Below are 22,243 nucleotides of genomic sequence, written 5' to 3'. Positions count from 1 at the left end.
TCTTGGGATGAAATGGATGTGGGGGGTTTTTGGATAAATTGATCCCACCAGGAGAAGGGGGAGAGAAATCCCCAGGGGAGAAACCCCAGGTTTGGAGGGGCAAGGGGGGTACACCAGGCGAGGGTGATCGTCCTTTTGCGGGTACTCCTCCTGGAACAACAGAACCAGCTACCAGGGGGAGCAAGCTGAATGCTGGAGGGTCAATTCAGAGGAGGGTTGCCCCTTTGGGAAAACATGCCACTTCAAGGACCCCCGAGGGGCGAGGGTTGGGGATCGCAACTCCTCAGCCAACGAGGGGAAATGCAAAAGCAGGGAATGAGGAGTAGAGCAGTGTGTCTAGACCTAAGCAGAAGCAGTTGTGTGAAAATGTGATTAAAAAGGGGCTGCCAACCCTGGTCAAACTACAGGCTATGACTCTGTGGTTAAATATTTATCAGAACTGTGGGGATGCCAGACTATTGTGGGAAGGTTTCAGGTGGGGGTTTAAAATCCCATGTGCAGCAGTAAAGAAGGGTACGGAGGCGGTCAACCTGCGGTCGGCATTAGCAATGCCAGAGATCGTGGCAGCGAAAGTTGCCAAGGAGGTCAAGTTGGCAGGGTGGAAGGCCCATTAAAAAAATCCACCATTGGACAATATGGTTATATCCTCGTTAGGGTTGGTTCCAAAAAAGGAGAAAGGGCAGTATCGGCTGATACACCACCTTTCCTTTCCCGAAGGGGAGTCAGTCAATGATGGGATTAGCGAGGAACTATGCAAGGTACATTACTCATCCTTTGATGATGCGGTGGAAAAGGTAAGCACTGCGGGGAAGGGAGCCCTGATGGGGAAGGCGGACATAGAGTTGGCATTCCGCTTGCTGCCCATTCACAAGGAAAGCCAACATTTGTTTGGGTTCAAGGTACAGGACTTGTATTACTTCGATAAATGTTTACCTCTGGGGTGGGCCATCTCTTGTGTGTATTTTGAGGCTTTTAGCACTTTTTTGGAGTTTGCGGTAAAACAGGAGTGTCAAGTAGGGGCGGTGGTACACTACTTAGACGATTTTTTGTTCATTGGTAAGAAGGGTTTCAACGATTGCGGGGCCCTCATGGGGACATTCCAGAGATTGATGATGACAATGGGGGTTCCGCTAGCAGGGGAAAAAACAGTGGAACCAGGGACCTGTCTGACCTTCCTGGGGATCGAAATCGACACAGCAAAGGGTGAATGCAGGCTCCCCCGGGAAAAGGTGAATAGGCCAAAAGAGGTCATCAAAAGCCTAAGGGGTAGGAAGAAGGCAACCTTGAGAGAACTCCAGGCACTGGCGGGTACCATCAGTTTTGCAGGCAAGGTCATCACAGTGAGCAAAGCATTTGCAAGACGTGTTGAGCTAAAAACGGTGGGGCTACAGCACGCGAACCAGCATGTGCGGTTGTGGTCAGAGGTACAGGAGGACTTAGCCATGTGGGAGTCATTCTTGGACAGTTTCAATGGGGTCCGGATGTGGAGAAGGGACCGGAGCAGCAAGGACAGGTTCAAGTTGTTCACAGATTCATCCGGGGCATTTGGGTTTGGGGCAATCCTGGACACCAAATGGTGCGGCATGGCGTGGCCAGAAGAGTGGCATCGGGAAGGGGTCACTAGAAATATCACACTGCTGCAACTCTTTCCCATTGTGGTAGCATTCAGATTATGGGGAGAACAGCTAAAAGACAGCACAGTCATGCTCTGGTCGTATAACCTAGCGGTAGTCCAGATCATAAACCAAGGGTCTGCCACCAACACATGTGTTTAACGGTTGTTAAAGTACCTCAACAAATGCATGCTGCTATGCAACATTGAGGTGCGAGCAAGACACATTCCTGGGGTGCTGAACATGGCCGCTGACGCTCTCTCTCGTTTGCAGTGGGAAAAATTCTGTGGGAGTTACCCGGGAGCAGACAAGGTGATGGCCCCGTTCGAAACACAGTGGTGGGACATGATTGGGGCAATCTGAGTTCCTTGATTCAGACGGCGCTAGCTCCAAGAACATCAAGCAGATACAAGGCATGATGGGAACGGCACTTGGCATTTAAACAGGTGGTTTTAACAGAAAGCCAGCAGGAGCTACCGGTGAGGGCCTTTGTGGGTTGGGGATGGCACGAAGGAAAATCCAGGTCTTGGATGGCCTACCACTTGGCAGCCATTGCACATTATTACAAATTAGAGGGTAAAGTTGATCCCACTAAGGAACACTACATTGTAATGGCAATGAAGGGGTGAGCCAAACAAGGTAAAACCAATAGTGACGAAAGGAGGCCCATAGACATTGTCAAACTCCAAAAGATAGTAACATGTTTGGAAACGGTGTGCCAGGGGGAGTTTGAAGTAGCACTATTCAAAGCAGCATTTACCCTGGCATTTTTTGGGGCCTTCAGGGTAAGTGAATTGGTGCCAGAAAACAAGGAAGCAAAAGGGAAGGAGTTCTTACAGTTTAAAGATGTGCATTTTTCAGGTATACACCTGGCGTTATGGGTGAGGAGGTCAATAACTGATCAGGAAGGAAAAGGGTGCACAGTGACCCTCCAACCCATCATGGGCTGCGCATTATGCCCGATCAAGGAGTGGCAGATTTCCACAGGATCAGGCCCTCCTCGGGAGGAGAGGCTCCGCTGCTCATTCATTGCAATGGGACGGCTCTAAGCCACTTCCAATTCAGAAGAGTTATGGAAATGGCATTGGAAGGAATTGGGGAGAGAAAAGGAGTCTTCGGGACTCACTCATTTCGGATAGGGACAGCCGCATCGGCCGCGGCCGTTGGCCTGGGGGAAGGAGCAATCAAGCAGATTGGTAAACGAAGGTCGGGCTGTTTCAAGAGATATATCAGGCCAGAAAAGATATAAATTGACATGCCACCTTTTTCTCCCCACCAGTGTCGGCCCGGAGGAAAAAGAGAACGGTCTGGGTAATAAGACACTCATTTGTGTCAAGGGCGGGGGTCAGCTGGTCGGGGGAACAGGAAGAATTGACAAACGGTGAGTTTCGAATTGAGTGACACGGGGTGCCGGGGATGAAATGGGCTCGACTGCAGCGGCAGGTGCGCAGATTGCTAGGAAACAGCAAAAACCGGACGTGTTGGTCAAACACTTGGGAGGTAACGACCTGACAAGCCTGGGAGGGGGTCTTTGATGCGGGAGATGATGGGCTCTCTACAGAAGTTGGCAGGCCAATTGGGGGAAACAGAAATCATCTGGTCAGAGATACTCCCAAGGCCAGAATGGAGGGGTGCAGATAATCACGCAGCTGTGGAGAGGTCCAGAAGAAAGCTAAATGGGGGAATGGCAAAATTCTGCAGGGGCGGGGGTGTTGGCCAGATCAGGCACGGCTTGATTAATTTAAACTCCCCTGAGTATTTTCTGAAAGATGGGGTACATTTGTCACCACTGGGGTTGGAGTTATTCTTCTGGAACCTTTGCTCAAAAATCCTGGAAACATAAGGAAGGCAGCAGGGGGGAGCCACGGTGGGCGGTAACCCACCTGTGGCGTTGTTTGGGCAACCAAACACAAAAGACAGACTCCGGATGAGCCAGGAGAAAGCGGGAAGGGTCTTTGCTCTTCCCAGACCAGCGCCCCTCGGGAGCCTAAACGGCAGGGGCGCCTGGGGGAACAACAAGGGCTCAGCTTCCCCCAATGAAATGGCACTCTCCCCACCCACAAACACCTGCATGGGCAGGCGAGGCTCAGGCACGAAGGGTTGGGAGATTTGGGCCTATGATGGACTTTTGGAAGGAAAGGGGGAAGCAGGTTTTTGGACACGGAGCAGTCACCGCATCTTCTGAATCATTTCCACTAATGTGTGCAGTGTGTTTTTATGATATTGTGGAAAATAAATCTGCTGGCCTTTTATGCCAAAAAAACAAAGCAAGACTCATGTTACACTTTCAAAAACATCAGAATGCGCCCCCACCTCTGACTAGCACACGTCACTCCCATACTGCACCTTTGTGTCATGCGACAAAACCCCTCCTATATATGGATAAATAATTGCTATATAAATGAAGCTGGTTTCATTACATTGTAATTCAAGTACTTTACAGAAGAATTCTGATGTGAAAACACAGCTGTTGCTGCCCAAGTAAATGTTTTTTCTGTCACCTGCTCCTAGAAAAGGCCTTGCCTTAATGCGGTTTCAAACTCTCTGTACTGGCACACTGCGGTGTGACCAGCCTACCGAGGTCTGGTGGCACACTGACCACTGGCCATGTGCTGCAGGTGTTCTGCCCGTATCATCACCTCACTTGTATCTTGCAAGGTGCAATACCATGGTCGTCATTTAGGGGTCGCAACTGCAACCCGTGAGGTTTCCCTTGCTACCCTTAAACAAAAAAAAGTTTTTTTTTTAAATTGAGGATACTGGGCTGTGGCCAGCAGCATGTGGCTCTTTGGGCCAGCAGCATGTGGCTCTTTGTTTCTGGAGTGGCTGGTTCTCTGAACGCTATAGATAGGTGTCAAGATAGCTCAGTGGGTTGAGCGTTTGCTGCTGCAATGTGCGTGTGATCTGCAGGTTGCAGGTTCGGCTCCCGGCAAGGTCAATTTAGCCTTTATCTTGCCGATGTTGATAAATGAGTACCAATACAGGTTGGGTGATATTGTATGTATATTTGTTCTATATGAAGCGCTTAAGCGTAAGTGTTATATAATAACAAATAATTATCGCTTGGCCTTGGATGTCTGCTTGCATTCACAATAATTTGGTAAATGGGCCTATATGCGCTGATATTAACGATACATATGGTCATGCATTCTTGTATGAAATGTATATCACTTTACAGTGATATCGTAACCATATTTTTCGTAGTGTACTTAGAAACAATGCTATGTGATGCCACTTCCTGTTTTGTCAAGGGGTGAAAGGTTGTGTCGCATCGCTTCCCATGATGTCACTTTGGGTGGGGTCAAATGACATCCCTTCCTGTGATGTCATCAGAGGTCAAGTCTCGTGTGATGTCACTTCCGCTACCCCTGGCATTTTGGTGAAATGACGTTGCTGGGCAATACTAGACTAACCATATGAATTATTTTCTGATAGAAGGTTATCATTCCAAGATGGACAGTCTGTAACACTCTTATTGTGCTCTTTCAAAATACCTCTATGAGAGTGAGAAAGGGGACAAATAGCACCAATGAAGGTTCCTATATGCTTTGGATTAAATCACCGAGCATTTTAGGACTATAACAGTGATCAGAGACCTCTACATTTGAAAAACAATTCTGTGATAAAAGGATTGTATGTGTGAATTTCTAAATTCATAACTGATCCAAGGCTTGGTGCTCACATCACTGTTCACAATACTCATCCTAACATTAAAATGTTTGTAACCATGACCCATACATGCTCATTTGGAAAGCTCAAGTTTTTGGATGTGAGTGTAAAATGGCTGCAACATCAGCCACTCAGAAGGGGTACACAGGCTCTTTTGCTTCTTCTTTCTGAAGAATTTTAGATGAGGAAGGGCTGGGCCTCAGTGTGAGCATGCCCAACCCCCAATACAAAAACATCTTTAGGGAATTATATCTACAGACAGGACAGGATACCATACAAGAGACATCCAACAAACAATGCACAGAAAGGCTACACAGAAAGGATTGTACCTCTTACAAACTTTAGCCTGACCAGTAATAAGCTGATGAGGCGTTTTAAAAACCAGCTTTTAATGCATGGTAAAGGTTCCACAGTTCCTCAGCCACTACTTCCTCACTTTTACCCAGGCCGCACTGGTTATTTCTGCTAAAAGGAGCAGGCCCATGCTTTATCTATTAGAGCTCGCATTAGCATCTTTTGTTAGTGCTGGCCTGAAGCTAATGAAAATCATGGTGTGCAAGTGTAGAAAGGGTGTTTTGCCTGGTTGATGTACAGTTTGAGGCAACATCTTTGATTGCTTTATGTGTTTAAGTGTGAGCACAGTATGCACACAACTTTCCAGTGTGCTATTGTATGGACATTGGACACATCAGACAAAAACAAGCAGATGTGCTGTGACATACGGGAGCGCCAAAATAGACGCCATAAACCAACAGGGTGGTGGCTTGTGCAGCGCACAAAATATTGCTCCACACATATCACTGCATTGATTTGCCATGAGCTCCTGTCTGCATGGTGACACACAATGAACTCTGCTTTCCTAATGAAGGTGCCAAGTCACATTGAGGTGCCATCTGGTGTGCGCGCTAGGCAGTGGTTGGCTTGTTTAGAAAAGTAAAAGACCTTTGATGCTGAGCTGATGCATTTAGTCCATGTCACAAAGCAACCACTAGAATACTTAAGCAAGAAAATGACAGTTAACCTTCCCAGGGATGCGCCATATGTAACTAAAATGTAAAAAACGTTTCGGTGTGTCAAATAAAGAGACATGAAAATAAAGAAAATTGTGTGTGACACGTTAATTCTCTTTGAAGAATGGATAGGTTTGGTCAGCAGATACTTGTGCTGGCCTGGTGAATAAAAATGCCCCATTTTCAGTTCTTAACACTGAAATGTTAAGCACATACTGTGTAACAACAATGGCTTGTTAAGTGACCCATCACTTATAAACTGCCCCACTTGAAAGGCTGTCAGCACAACGAATGAGGGGCACAGGGTGTGTGACTCCGAAGCATTTCACATGCTGCATTTGGAATATGCATTCCTTTGTTTGCATATTCTAAACGCATATCAGTCATCCACAAGTCGGCAGAGAGCAGCCAGCCGCACCTTGAAGAGGAGCGCTCACTGGCACAGCAGGCTGCTTAATCTGTTGTCCGGCAGGCTCAGAAGCATCTTTCTGGCTGGGTCCCTTATTGCGCCCTCCTCCTGAGCTATTTAGCTCTGCGCCCCTGACCGTTGCCTGCTCCGTCCGGGCCAAGAAACGGGGCTGCTCAGGGCAAACACCTCGTGGAAATGAGGGCTTTTGATTGAAAATTGCATAATTTAGGAGATGAAGTTATATTAATGGCGAAGCGGCCATCATGCTGGACAAATTGGAATTAAGTGATGATGCAGCACATGGTTTCGTGAAAGAGGGAGGCCAAGAGCAGGCTCATGCTGGGTAGTTCGTGTTCCATCCTGGGACACGTAGTTTAGTTCAATGAGGGAACGGTAGCAGCTAGAATTATTCCTACGTTGTTGATGCAATGTAAGTGGTTGCTTAGGGTTATTCGACGCTCCGGTGGTGAGCTGCAGGGTTATGCACCATATGGGAATACGTGCAGGGTTAGGAAATGCTGGTAGTATCTGAGGACGGGGAAGTATGGCCAGTTATTACCAGAATGTTCTACCACCATTTGAACCAGGGTTGCTCTTCTGGGATGGCCAGTATGTGAGGCAGATGGAGGAGTCGGACACTCAAGAGGTCATGGTGGTATTGCAAATAGGTTGTCAGACACAGTGAAAGTATTGAGTGACCGGCATGCGACACATGAGTTCCCCACAAATTGCGCTGTTGGCGTTATGTTCATATGCACGGTTTCACATGTCTAGTATGGGGATGGACTAAACATGTTTTTATAGGCATATATTGTGGAGAATGGTTCATTACATTAATTCTGAATTTGTTGCACGGCTACGGGGCGGGGTTGATTCATGGCGGAGCAAAGGTGAACGAAAATTGTTCTTTTCAACAGCTTTAAATTGGCTGCTCGGCTACAGGGGGTTGGCCCATGGCGGAGCTACAGTTGAAGACAATTGTGCTTTGTGATTGGGAATTTGTGGCCCGGTTTATGGGTGGTTGTTTCATGGAGAGCTATGGGGAATGAAAGGGGGGCTTTTCAAGTAGCTTTGAGTTGGTGGCCTAGCTACAAGGGGTGGAATAAGGACATACTCAGATGCACCCAGGTGATGCGGTTAGCTTATAAAGGCTTGTTTAGCATCGAGGAAGTCGCGCTTGAGCAGGGCTTTTGCGTGTATATATATGGGGAGAATATGGGATCCCGCACTCTTGAACCAGGGCCTGCCATGTAGAGCGAGCGGCTGTGTGCATTCTCCAAGATGTGTGTGGTTGGGGTGTCATTTCGGTTAGCGGTGTCCAGTAAGGTATTCCATATTGTGTCACCGCCAGGTCGGAATGAGGAGCGCATGCACAAAACGCGACAGCTTTTGCGCTTTCATGGCTGCACGAATCGGGCACCAGTGGCCTCGGGCATGGTGCTCCGTATACACAGGGGAGGTTTGAGGCAAAAGGTGGCTAGTAGTCATCGCAAAGTGGTGGATTGCCCTAGAGGAACACTCAGAAGGCACTTGTTCTCCCGTTGACGGCTGTTGAGGTATACAACATGCACTAACAATGTCGCTCCAAATGGGGGAGAGTGAAGGGGCAAAGCGTGCCTCTCTATGCAGAGCAACACAACTTGGCAGGCAGTTCCCACGTTTATACGGGCTCCACGCTAGTAAGGATAAGTCATCACAGCTAAAGGGGTTGGTTGAGAGGCATATTAGAATTTAGCTTGCGGAGCGTGAGCCAGATGCGCTTTACTTCTTCGCTGCGCACGACAGGAAGGCGGGGGAGATGCCTTTGGGAAGTGGCTGGGATTCGCGTGGGGATACGATGCAGATGGGAGGGGACGATATTATAAGGCGTACAAGGTTGTTAAAGGGAAGTACCTGAAATAATTGAGCAGTTGCCCAAGATCACTGGGGTAGGATGAAGTTTCATTATGGGCACACATGCGGGATATGGTTAATGCGCGGTAGCTCAGGGGCAACATTCTCGCCTTGGAAGCAAGGGGGTCACAGAGCACCACAGGTTCAATCCCCGGCTCAGTGATTAGAGACCCTGGATATTAAACGTATTATAAATAAGATACTATATCAAACCAGAGTAGCAGTTACAAGAGAAATCCAAATGCTCCTTTCATCATCAGCATCCTTTCATTCAGCAGGCAATTCTCGATGAGGTAGAACGCTGGGAAATAGTACCTCTCGAAAACACCCCATGGGCTCCAGGCAGGAACAGCGGCACTACGAAGGCCAGAATGCAATTTAGTGGGTAAAGGATTTGCGAGTTACTTTTCACTGGCTATGCACACAAAGTAGGATGGGTTTCAATCAATGAGGGTAGAGTTGGGAGCAAAGGAACAGGGGAGAGGTAATGTCATCAGGCGGCATGGATGGAGTAACATCGCCGGTTTGGGATTAAGGAAGGGGCATTAATAGCTACCAGTTTCAACTAAAATCTAAAATCTAACAGGTTTCTCTGAAATGTGGCGGCTGACCCAGGAAATAAAAACGGGGATAGGCATTGTTATCTAAAATAAGGTCTTAGGCAATGCATTGCTGGGGAGCAGCGGACTACAGTAGGAATAGGAGCAAGGAAGGAGCTTTATTTAAATATGGAAATGACGGATGCAAGGGGGAAGGACGGCACAGTTGGTTATAATTCTATCAAAGGAATAAAGCGCAAATTCACCCATCAGGTAACGGCGCTCCCCCAGTGTGGTAACTCCTGCAAGGGCAGGCAGGGCAACGAGGACTTGTGGGGGAGCTTTAGCTAAGAAAAACGCAGAGGATCTTATTGAGGGTGAAGCAAGACAAACAAGTTGACATTACAGCTTGGTGAAACCAGGATCAGGTGGTCTGGGATCAATCGAAGGCACAAACGAAATGTGTCAGGGGCAGAGGTTTTCCCCAGAGCAAGCACAACCTGGCCAAGGTGAAGGCCCCAGTGAGCCATGCAAAGGAAGGAGGGTGTTGGTCAGCAGTGGGTATGGAGGTTGTACGGGAAATTGGTCACAACGCCAATGGAATTAGGAGGTAGGAAGGGGGGAGCCACGGTAACCCACCTTTGGCGTGGCAGTGTTTTGGCGACCATTGACAATAGACTCTGAGTGAGCCATGGGAAAGCCGGAGGGGTCTTCAGTCTTCTCGGGACCAGCACCTCTTGGGAGCCTAAGCGGTGGGGGCGTCTGGTGGTAGCAATGAGGGCTTAGCTTCCTCCGAATAAACTGCGCTCTCTCAGCCCAGGAACACCTGCATGGGCAGGCGGGGCTCAAACACAAAGGGTTGGGGGAGTTGTGCCTACTGTGGATGTTGTTGGGAAAAGGGGGAAGCAGGTTTTGGACAAGGAGCAGTCGCAGCATGTGCAGTGTTGGAATTTATTATGTTGTGAAAATAAATCTGTGGCCTTTTTATGCCAAAAAGAAAACATGTCTCATTCTGCACCTTTCTGTGGGGAGAGTAAAGGGGCAAAGAGGAATGAACAAGTATGATGTATAATTGCACAGAAATGGACGAATTCCCAGGTTATGAAGGTGACAACGAAGAGCAATGGAGCAGGCGCCCCGATAAGCTGGGCAGGGTCCTCCTCCTCCCTCCCCCCTGGGTAACGGGGAGAGTTGTTGCAAGCGTGCCAGAGCAGAAAGAAAGCCTGCGAAGGGCAACAAAGGATGGTAGCAGTCCATTTTGCTGAGGCAAGGCACACTGTAACACAATTAAAATGTGTAATTCTTGAAGAAGTGATATTAGGTACCTGTGGGGGTGATATAGTAAGGAAGCTTCAACAAAGAGAACATCTATGGATCAACCTATTGGATTGTTTGTATCCAAGGTGTATGAATTGTGAATTTGATCTGATGTTCTTCGTCTGATATGAGCCATGAATCCATACTTTAGATTGTGAGTGGGTTTGACCCTGCAAGCCCGATGATTAAGATGTGAACAACATGTCCCCAGTTGCCTCCAGGTGGTTAACGGACTGTAACCTGTGACTATTGTGTAGGTAGCAGATCCCTATACAGATAGCATGGACACATGTCTTTCTACCCAATAAGAATGTGAGCATGCTTTATACTGCAAGTTCTAAAGTCTATAATGTTAACAACGTGTCTTTGTATCTTATCTGAATGAGAGCGGACTGGATCTTGCGAGTCTAGACACGTGCTATTTGAGATGTGAACAAGGGGAATATCTGCTCAATAAGTGTAACAGCCCTGACATGCACCTTATTTGTACTAATGGTGTAATTGTTCTTGACAAAGTCCCTAGCCATTTGGAGTTTGACTGTATTGTGAGCAATGTTGGCACCCTGGGCTTAGTTGCAATAGTACTATCGGAGTACTACTCCCTCCACAGGATGATCACTGATCAACATGTTAGATGGACCCTGGTAAACTATAACCTTTAAATTGATGAGCACTGATGGGAACTAACCTGCATCCTATGGTAGTCGGTACTGACTAATAAGCAAAGGATTATCTGCCGATCTTTCAGAGTCCTTTACTAGAGGCACTTAGATATAGGCGTCCTGGAGCTTTAGGTGTTGTAATATTGAACCTGGCGGTGGGCATGTGGGCCAGAGCAGATTATTATCTGTACTCCCCCCATGCCCACCGTGTTATGACAAGGAATAATATTTTCCCCTACCCGACTAGGTTCTGCATAGCAAAAAGAACTACTCATTAGTCACGCGCCTAGAGGCTGACATCTCCATAGCAATGTAGATGTTATCCATCTAGGTACGTGCGCACAGGGAAACACTCCCTTACCAATGCAGTGGTCCAAGGCACCAGCACACATGCGCTGAGTTGCCATGGAAACCTTCATAACATTAAGCATACAGCCGCATGCGTTGGTGTTTGGTGGCTGCTACCTGCTTTGTTTCACTTGCGGTAAGTTTGAACGGAATCCTTGCAAGTTGAGAACACTGTCTGAATTCTGAGTATTGTTGCCATACATGGCAGGATACTATTAACATTTGCGCTTTTAGAGAAACAGACCATACTTTTTAACATGCAGTTAACTGACCCTAGTTGCTTTAGGTTTTCTTTTCTAACACCCGGCTCCGGCTATTTATAGTTGTCATGAGAGATGTCTCTCCGGCGCTCTTTACATTCAAGAGATCCTCCCCCCTATACATTCTTTCAGACACTTGATTAAAATATATACAGCAATACTATTCTTGCATGTTATCAGTTCTAGTTCTGCCGACTTATGTGGTGGATATTGTTTGCAACAATATGGATTGCCGCTCACACGATGCTATGCAGCAGAGTAATATCTGATAAACAGCGTTAGACCACACATGTTTTGTGTAAACTTTTTCGAATTTGTGACGCTATGTAGTTATCCGGCTCGGTGTGATTCCACCTTTTGGGTGGAACCATAGAGGTTGACAGAACTCTTTCTCCCCTTACCTTTAGGGACCCCGACTCCCATATATACTATCAGACACACTTCTGCGCCCTGCTGCAGTGTGAGACTGCACTCCAGCATAGTGAGCATAGATGCACAATATTTTCCCCGACCTATGGTTGATCCTGTGTGATCTGGTTTGCTATTAGGAAATGCAGACTATGGATGTTGATGAGAACTTTTCTCACTAGACAGTTTTGATACTCCTGACAAGATTTACTTGTGAGTTGGAAAGTTAGTAAGATACAGTTTCACTTTAAGGTGCAAAATTAAGTTTACGCATTAATCTTCTAGTAATTGTTTTCTCTATAATTCCTTAGATATCCGCACCCAGAACATTTTTGATCAGTTGGAACCAATAGCTACCCAGCCCTGAAGATGGATTTTTCATAAATCCGAAATGCTTTGCCAATAGTATAGAATAGACCTGATGGTGCTATTTGGGACTATTTACACGATTCAAAAAGGCTGTTTTGTACGACTTTGTGTGGATGTTGTTAACAAATGTCGCCATATTATTGTAGTAAACATCCTTATGGGATTCTGTTTCAGTTAAACTGTTTGAATTGTACATTCAAACATATTTGCTTTCCTGAAAATTGTTATGTTACTAAGTTTGTCTGATCTACATTGTCGTCATGACTTTTGTACATTGGCCCTCATTACAAGTCAGGCGGTGGACCATGGTGCTATTAGTACCATGGTCCATGCCGGATTCCGCCATGGTGGATGGCGGAATTACCGCCCCATTCCAAGGTGAGTGGGGCGGTAATTCCCCATTCACCATTTGCCCTTCCCCATTCCCATTTTAGCCCCATAGGGCATAATGGGGATGGGGAAGGCGCTTATTACGGCACCGTAAATTACGGTGCTGTAATTAGCACCAAGGTCGCTTAGCGCCTTGGACTTTAACGCCTGCAAAAAGCAGGCGTTAAAGTGTGAATCAGGTGTTAAGGGTTTAACGGCGCCGACGCTCTTTACGGCGCCGTTAAACCCTTAACGCCTGACTTGTAATGAGGGCCATTGAGTATATGTGGTTTTGCGTTGAATATGTCACAATTAAATATGTTGACTGATGAAGAGATAAAAATTGAAATATACACTAACCAGTGTTTGCTTTGAAGTGATGTTCATAGAGACTGTTTACTCTACACAACTTGGTAGTTGTTTAACTTAAACATTGAATTTTCAATTGATTGATTCTTTTTGAGTTTATATTGATGTCCATACTGCTGATTATACCCGGATCTCTCGAATATCAGGAATATTGACCCTTTAACTTGCCCTGGGACTATTTGTCCCCCTAGGAGTGCCTATGTGGGCTACCACATGGCAACATACAGTTCTGTTTTTTCTTGAAAATGGGGGCACCCACTTCAAAGAGTTAACTACCAACTTCAAAGAGACTCATAAAAATCCTCTGGTCACGGGCAGGCCAAGTGAGACAGATGGCTTACTTGAATGAAGCAGACCTCCCATTTGTTGAACATGAACATTCACAATTAATTTAAAAGTACTATTATAGTTTATGCCTTTTTTTCGCAGCAATCATGCTGTGGATTGATTTCATTTGGTACAATTTTTTATGTAATTTCCAGGCAATTTTGGGGATTTAAAATGTATCTACCTGTGACTCTGGGAATTGTAATGGCCAGTTAGACTAGGTATCTGGCTGATCTGAACTTGTTCCAAACGTTGGTGAATAGGTGGAAAATGAAGTTAGGGATATGCTTAATAACTTACATATGTGTTTTTTATGGAAACGACAGAAATGTGCCACATGCCCATTCTACGTTGTGCAGATTTGGTGGTATGTAATTCTACATGATCAGCTAAAACAGAACATATGTTTAGTATAGCAGTTGCTAGTAAAAGTATGAAGTTGTGATACATAAATAGTTTTTGCCCAAAAATTGAAAGGCAAACAAGGGGCCATTACAAATGAGAATTACCATATGGTGATCCAAACCCCTAAACCAATCCTGACTTGGAGGCGGGGTTGGGAGGAGAGAGGGGGTAACTGTCCAATCCTAGTGGCAGGGATTCTTGCAGGGTACTTCCCCAAGATTGTAATTAATCATGTAATTTCTGCTATATAAGGGGTACTGCACTAGGACAGACACCAAAAAAATGGATTGTCAGATCAATGAGAAAGACAGGAGGACAGAGAGAATAGAGACCATCAGGAAGTCTTCTGAAACTTACCATCAGGCAGCTGTCAGTAGGCACTAGAGGAGATTGCTGAGAGTGCATCTGGGTGGAGCTGTCCGTTACTAGGAAGGTCTCAAAGCTGACTGGGTCCTGTGGTGGAGAGTGGGAGGTCACCTTTGAGAGTGGAGTGACCAGACCTGCCCTAGCTTTCCAGAGTGTCCTGAGATGCAGCTGGCTCTCCTGAAACCTTAAACAGAGGCTTGCTATGTAAGTAAAATTAAGCCCTGGAAAACCAAAAGGTGGGCGGAGTCTGCTTGCCTTGAATCCTTTCCCTATCTCACTTAACCCATACCAACGTCAACAACCAACCCAGTCTTGATAAATTGATAAAGACATGTTTATGGTCGAACCACGTGTCTGCACCATTTGAGGAAAAATGTAAACAACAAAAACACATACCTTTGTGAGGATCAGTTGAATTCTTTAAAAATAATAAATAATTATAGCAAAATTCCAAGAACAACGTGTGGACTCTACCTACATTACTCAGCAGAGTGGGGATAAAAAGCGATTGAATATAAACTATAGCATCAGAGCCAATTGAGTAGAAACTCCAACCAAACTTCCAGGACATACACATTGGGCACCAACTGCTAGGGATCTACAGTTTCTACCTACCGAAGCCACGACATGAAGGCCCAGCACAAAGGCCCCTCGTCTGGTCCTGGTCCTCCTTTTTCCTCTGTCTTTGATAGCGTGTGAGCCACTACCTCCTCCCGGCTCCCCTCACACACTTCGCTGATCCTTGCTGATCCTAGGAATCGCCAGCAACAAAAAGCAGCATGGCGGGCTATGGGGTGGATTGCTTCAACTGTAAGCTCCTTTGCGTGCTTTCTCCATCAAGCGCTTCACATTGCTTTCTTGTACATATCCATCTGTGGAGTACCATTTCAGCACTGCACTCCCCTGGTGGTTTGTGTGCTTTTTGCAGCCCTTGCTGGGCGGGCCTTTCTGTGCAACTTAACCATCTGCAAATGGCTGCCGTCATCCTCGGCACCGGAGTGACTCTGAGGGTTGCCATGCAACTCACCAAATGTCGCTCTTGACTGGGCCTCCAGCCCCATATCATGAGCTATTGAGAGCCGGCAGTCAGAAAAGCCAGCCCCTGACACCAGGGCCCAGTAAAAAGGCCCCCTGTCTGGTGCTGTCAGGGCCTGGCCTGGCTGGCCCGGTTGCCCCCCTTTCTTCATTCTTAACCTCATCACATCATGTTAATGTCACCTGGACTTTGGGGCTGTCGCTGAGCCCTCGCGCCTGGCCCACCACAACTTCAGGTCACATGAAGAATTACTTGTGAGTAAGCAGCTCACCTTATGTTTCACTGTGACTACATCTGCAGCCACCTTTCGCTTCATGTGTTCTAGTGTGCCTTGCTTAAAAATCTAATTTGGCAGTTTTTTTCATTTGAAGCCACTTTTGCTTCATGTGTTCTAGTCTGTCTTGCTGAAAAATGGAATGTGGGCGTGGTTACATCTGCAGCCACTTTTGCATCTGGATGTCCATAGTGTGCCGTCCCCTTCCCCCCTCTCATTCCCTTCCTCAACTTCTATGTGTCTCTTGTACTTAGTTGCTCTGTTTGTCTTACCCTACTCCTGCCCTCCCCTCTCTCCCTTCTTCATGTATAGCTCTTGCATTATTTTAATGACCACCAGGCATGTGCAATCTTTTTTTTTCATATGTTGTAACAGTTTGTATTCCTCCCCTGTCCTATGTTGTACCATTAAACGCATAGCACTTGCCCAGTCTGAATAGCCCAATGCCTATTAAGAATGTTCATCTTTGCTTAGCTTCTCTGGAGGAGGTGGCTGTAGCTCCGGCTGTCCCCCCACAGCACCTGAAGTTTACCTTGTCACCATGAAATGCTGTATTCAATGATGAACTCAGTGATGACTCTCCTACAGAATGTTTAATGTAGGGCTTATTTGTTACAGGAAACATCAGTGGTCACCTAAGCAGGTATCATATGCACATGTTTGGGATTAGACTTTTATGCGTGCATGCGCTCAAGCCCCTCAGTGATGGTTAATAACAAAAACTCACTGGGCCTCATTACAACCTTGGCGGTAGCCGTGCTGGTAAAACAGGCAGGGCTGCCTCCGGAGTTGCATTTTTTCTGGCACCAGGAAATGGGCTATTACCGGGTCATTACGGCCTTGCCGGACCCGTTATTTGCCCATTCCTGGGCGCCGGAAAAAATTCTTCCCCATTTCCATTGAGCCCAATAGGGCTCAATGGGAATGGGGAAACCAAATGCACAGGCACCGTTAACAACAGTGCCTGTACATCCGAAATCCTGTGCTCGCGGGTGCCTTTCATTCCGCCAGGTCAGACCTGGTGGAATGAAACGCACCCATGAGCACAACTCGGAGTTTGCCGGTCTGGATACAACGGTACCGGTAAGCGTACCGTTGTATCCAGACCAGCAAACTCGTAATGAGGTCCAGTAACTCCCTAAAACCATAAAATATTGAATTGCGCTACAGAAAGTCTCATAAAACACAAAACTGACACATGTTTCGACCTTCACGGTCTTCCTCAAGGCATGAAAAATGATGACTGTACACTATTTTATGTGTAAAGTACAAATTACTAATCCGTTTCTGCGCTTCCTGTTGAGTGGTGTTCACATGCAGGCCCGTTCTAGGGTATTGGTCATATTGAGCACTCCAACTGGCCGAATTCCATATTTTCACAGCATGAAGTTATAGTCAGTTTATTCATTTTGAGTTGAATAATGCCGTCAACATTAACTTCACCACACTTGCATATATTATTTTACAGCACACATTACAAATGTTTACAGCTATACATATGAACCTTCTATTAGTTGCCCTGTGAACATTGCTTTGCAAAACACAAACACTCTAATGTGTTTATTGGTCCCATTTGACATGGGACACGAAGGGTGAAATGTTTATTCTTATACAAAGTATGTATAATTAAACAAGGATGTTTGAGTATATTATGAACATATTTATGAAAACAGCACAGCTAGTACTTTTTAATGCCAAACGGGCTGTCTGCATTGCCCAGGTCTAAGAGCCGGAGAATGGACTATTCTCATTCTTAGCATGTTCTCTGGTAAGTGGTGGCTGTGAGTTACATCTATTAACTGTCTCCCCAGCATTGTTTAATCTTGGAAATCACCTCATTCAAGCTTTTCATGAGCATTCATTAATCTGAAAAACAATGCATCAGTTTTCCCTGCCGCAGATGAGAGGGCTTAATGGTGATTCTCTGTGTTCAACTGCACCTGTTTCTTGTCCTGTAGAGACAAAGTTGCAGGGTGCCATGGGGCCCAGGGTAGAGTACGGGTGAAAGGTCAGAGTCATGATTGCCTCTGCACCTTTCAATTTGGATCATGCAAACATTTAAGGGTTCTATGCTCTTATCTCGCAAGGTTTTTTTGCTGAATATTTTTGAAAATGTTATTAGGGGGGTTTGCCCCAACCCCACTTCTCTATTATCTACTCCCTATTCAGCACACCCTCTACCCTTTAAATACCTCCCACATTTTTTTCGGCTGAACATTTTTCGACAAAAAACAAAACGAAAAAAAAGCCTGGTTATGTAACAACATCATACCATGTTTAAGAGGAAGGTATGAAGTCCCACACATATTGAGTAGGGCAATCACCTTCACTCCCTCCCAAAATTCGAAAATTGTGTCCAGTGCATGGCATCCTAACACATGACTATGCACTTGTGGATGCAATCATTTCATTTCGGACCTCTCAAGATGTACTTTGGGCCCTGTTATATATGTTTTATATAGATTCAGATGTGAAACGTGTCAAATTAATAACTTTGCCTTGATTAGCCCGTGGCATGTGTTTCTCTTGATTCAGTCTGGCCCTTGTAGTTTCCTGAAGGTTTATGCACACATTTTCAAGCCCAAGCCCGGTTCATGTCACTGCCACACACCACAGGCCAACCGTGGCATATCCTGTCAGGAACAGGCTCTAATAATGTTGATTTTATGCCATTCACATGCAAGGTAGACGGGCCAGGCCAGCGGTGACTGCAGCAGCTGCCAATGAAGATGGTTGTTTCTGGATCCCAGCAATGATTTTTATTTTTTATTATTTTGCTTTATACAGCGTCTTTGTCCAAAGCGCTTTACATAAGCAAAGGTCAACGGTACATAAAATCAGTAATGAAAATCTATGTTCAAATACTGCCAGTGACAATCAATCAGAGGACTGAAGCAAGTGGGTTTTTAGAGAAGAATGGAACACAGAATAAGAAGTGATGGAATGAGGAGACAGTGGGAGCTTGTTCCAATGAAGATGAGCAAGGAGTTGAAAAGAACGAAAGCAGGATGGAGCACAGGAAGGAAGGGGAACATTCAGTTTAAAAAGAGCTGAAGAACGGAGAGAGCGAGAAGGAAAATAGAATGATAGGAGCGATGCAAGATAGTCAGGGGCAAGTCCCTACAGAGATTTGAACACTAGGCAAAGAAAGTAAAATTTAAGCTGGGAATGGAAAGACAGCCAGCCAAGTGAGTTGAGGGAGGAAGCGATCGAGTTATGGTAAGTGAGAAGGCAGAGTGAGATGCAAGGGAAATATGATGGGAAAAGGAGAGATTAGGATCGAAGTAAAGACCAAGGTTGCGGGCAGTAGGAGAGATAGATAGACTGGAGGGAGGAAAGGAAATAAAAGAGGGAGGAGACTGTGGAAGAGAGTGTTAGCGGGAAAGAAGAAGACTTCAGTCTTTCCGGCATTTAAAGTAAGGAAATGGGAGGCCAACCAGGATTTAATAGCGGGCAGACAAGTTAAGAAAGTAGAATGAATATCAGGCGTAAAAGATGAAAAGGATAGAAAGAGATCCAACATCAGGACAATACCAGTCCCCAGGTGACCCGAGGCTCGGGGTGAGAGGGGAGAGCATTGGACATTCCTATAGGAGCCAGTTGCCAATATTCGTGTACGCTGTTGGGAAGTGTCCCTACCCATGCACCTCCCTGCTCATGGCATATAAAATGAATAAAGAAGTTAGATGCCCCCACACAAATATGTTCGCTCCTCCGCACCACACGTGAAGTTAACGCCTCTCCCAACATTTGAAGGGTTAGCCTCCTGAAATGTAGGTTTTGTTGCGCCCTTGAACACAAGCACACACACACAATTCACCTTATATACACACACACACACCCAGCCAGCCATATATTTAAGGGTGCACTCTTTCAACATAGGGCAGCCCCATGCTGCCACCCATACATTTAGTGTGCACCCTTTCAACATACAGGTGCACCCAGGCAGCCACCCGTACATTTAAGTGTGCAACATTTCACCATACAGGCACACACACCCAGGAACCTACCCATACATTTAAGTGTGCACCTTTTCACCATATATGCACACCCAGGCAGCCACCCATACATTTAAGTGTGCATCCTTTCACCGTAGACGCACACCCAGCCACCCATACATTTTTCTGTACCCTTTCACCATACACTCACACAGGCAGCCACCTATACATTTAATTGTGCACCCTTTCACCATACCCTCAAAGAGACAGTCACCTACACATTTAAGTGTGGACACTTTCACCATACACGCACACCCAGGCAGCCACCCATTCATTTAAGTGTGCATCCTTTCACCGTACACGCACAAACACATACCCAGCCACCCATACATTTGTGTGCACTATTTCACCATACAATCACACACGCACACGTCATGGGGTTGAGGGGAGCCATAATACTTCAAAAATAAATAGTTTCCTTTTGTAGTCACTCTGACTTCATAAAGACATTATTTCCGTTAAGGACTGAACCATAGCGGAAATAACTTCTTTATGAAGGCAGAGTGACTTCAAAAATAAACTATTTATTTTTGAAGTCATAGTGCTTCCCCACCCCATAACTTGGAGGCCTCCAGCCTAGGGTCTTCATGTCATGGTTTGGGGGTAGTCCACGAACTTCAAAAAGAAAATTTATTTTTGTATTCACTCTGCCTTCATAAAGAGATTATTTCTGTCACAGAAATCATTTCTTTACAAATGCAGAGTGAATTCAAAAAGAAAATGTAAAAAAAAATGTTTAAAAAAAATCCATAACATGTTTTTGCGGGGCCCCCGCACCTCGGGGCTGCAGTGGCCCCTGTTACACCAGTGCACAGTATCTGTGAACTCCCACGATCCCATTTAAAAAGGAGGAATGGAAAACTGTGAGGAACATGCAATGGGAACCTCATACTGGACCCCTGGTGAATCATGTCTACATTTTTTTATCAGGCCTGCTCTCCCTGGTGGAGCTAAATAAAGCAGCCAGGGCCTCATCCAGGTGTCCCGCTGACCCAGCTGCGCACACTGCACAGTGTCAGGGTCCCTACCTTCCAGTGGAAGAATGGGTGAGGGTTCCTTTGTCATGCCCAACATAGCATGGGCAATAGGAGCAGGCTCAGAATGCATATCAGGAGGAAAACGTTCAGGTTGGATATCAGGAAACCAATGAGTGGGAACTAGAACCTGCCATTATAGGCTGTGAAGCCGAGTAGCCCAATAGAAGAAATTAAGGGGCCGATTCATGGAACAAACGTGTGCTGAAAATCCATGCGCAAGCAGGCGCAAGGGAGCGCAAGCGTGAGAAACGCAGCGCACGCGTGCGATTCAAGGAAGACGCTGCGCGTGTTTTCCGCTGTCCGTGCGCCCAATCCAGCCATGGCGCACGCAGGCATACACGGCGTGCGCTACGTGCACAGCAAAAGCGCACATAGCGCGGCGCACACAACCAAAGTGGGCGGAACAGTGGGCGTAACACGCGGAATGGGGAACAACGCGTGAAAAAGAAGGCGTAACTGGGGAAGTACTGTAGGGAACTACACGGAACGCCCACACGCACGCGAACAACCCGTATTCATGGATTCGAATAAGGGAAACCCGCGCACGGCAAAAGACGCGCACAGGCATCAACGCGTCCGCCACACGAAGGCAGGCGGAAGCGTCCTGCGCACAGTACAAAAGTGCGCGCAAACAACAAACACGTATATACAGCTACGATGAATGCCCCATTTGTCGCAGCACTGATCGTGGGACACCGCAGGAGGAGGAGAATAGCCAGGGCATGCATTTTCGCACCACAGACAAGCCTTTTTGGGATGCCTGACGGCCAGGTCTATGGCAGGTATAGGTTTCCACCCCATATCATCCTACACCTGGTCAGGGAGTGGGAAGATGACCTTACATCCCCCACCCTTTGCTCCCAAGCATTGAGCCCCTTGGAGAAGCTGCTCAGTGTCCTGCATTTTTGGCCACTGGGTCATTTCAGCGGACTACTGCCATAGTGGGGGGGGTCTCACAGGCCACGCAGTCACGCTGCCTACACCAGGTACTGGCAATCATGACAGCGCGCCCCTCAGTCCGCAGGCACATATACATGCCCAGAACACCCGCAGAAAGGCAGGCCGTTGTCCTGGATTTTTTCAGGGTGGCACACTTCCCCAAAGTGCTCGGTGCCATAGATTGCATCCATGTGCCCTACGTCCACCTAGGGCCACTGAGCACATCTACCGAAACCGCAAGCACTGGCATTCCATCAATGTACAGGTGGTATGCGATGCAAAGGGAATCATCACCTCTGTCTATGCAAACTACCCTGGCTCCACCCATGACGGTTTCATATACAGAATGTCTGCCCTGAGCCGGGCCCTGGAAGCTGGGCAGCATGGCGACACCTGGCTCCTAGGTGAGTACAAATGCCCTTGCACATGCATGCAAGTCACACACAGACAAATACCCAAACCCTAATAATCTCAACTATTATCACCTCCCCAGGGGACAGTGCCTACCCTCTGAGCAACCACATGATGACGCCAATCTGGAACCCCACCACACCAGCCCAGGTAAGATACAACGCCGCCCATATTGCAACCAGGGCCATAGTGGAGCGCACATTCAGAGTGCTCAA

Source organism: Ambystoma mexicanum, chromosome 3q (genome assembly GCF_040938575.1).
Source record: "Ambystoma mexicanum isolate Mex_15411 chromosome 3q, UKY_AmexF1_1, whole genome shotgun sequence".
In the NCBI taxonomy this organism is placed as follows: Eukaryota; Metazoa; Chordata; class Amphibia; order Caudata; family Ambystomatidae; genus Ambystoma; species Ambystoma mexicanum.
The sequence above is the reverse complement of the archived record's forward strand: the minus strand, read 5'-3'. Positions refer to the sequence as shown.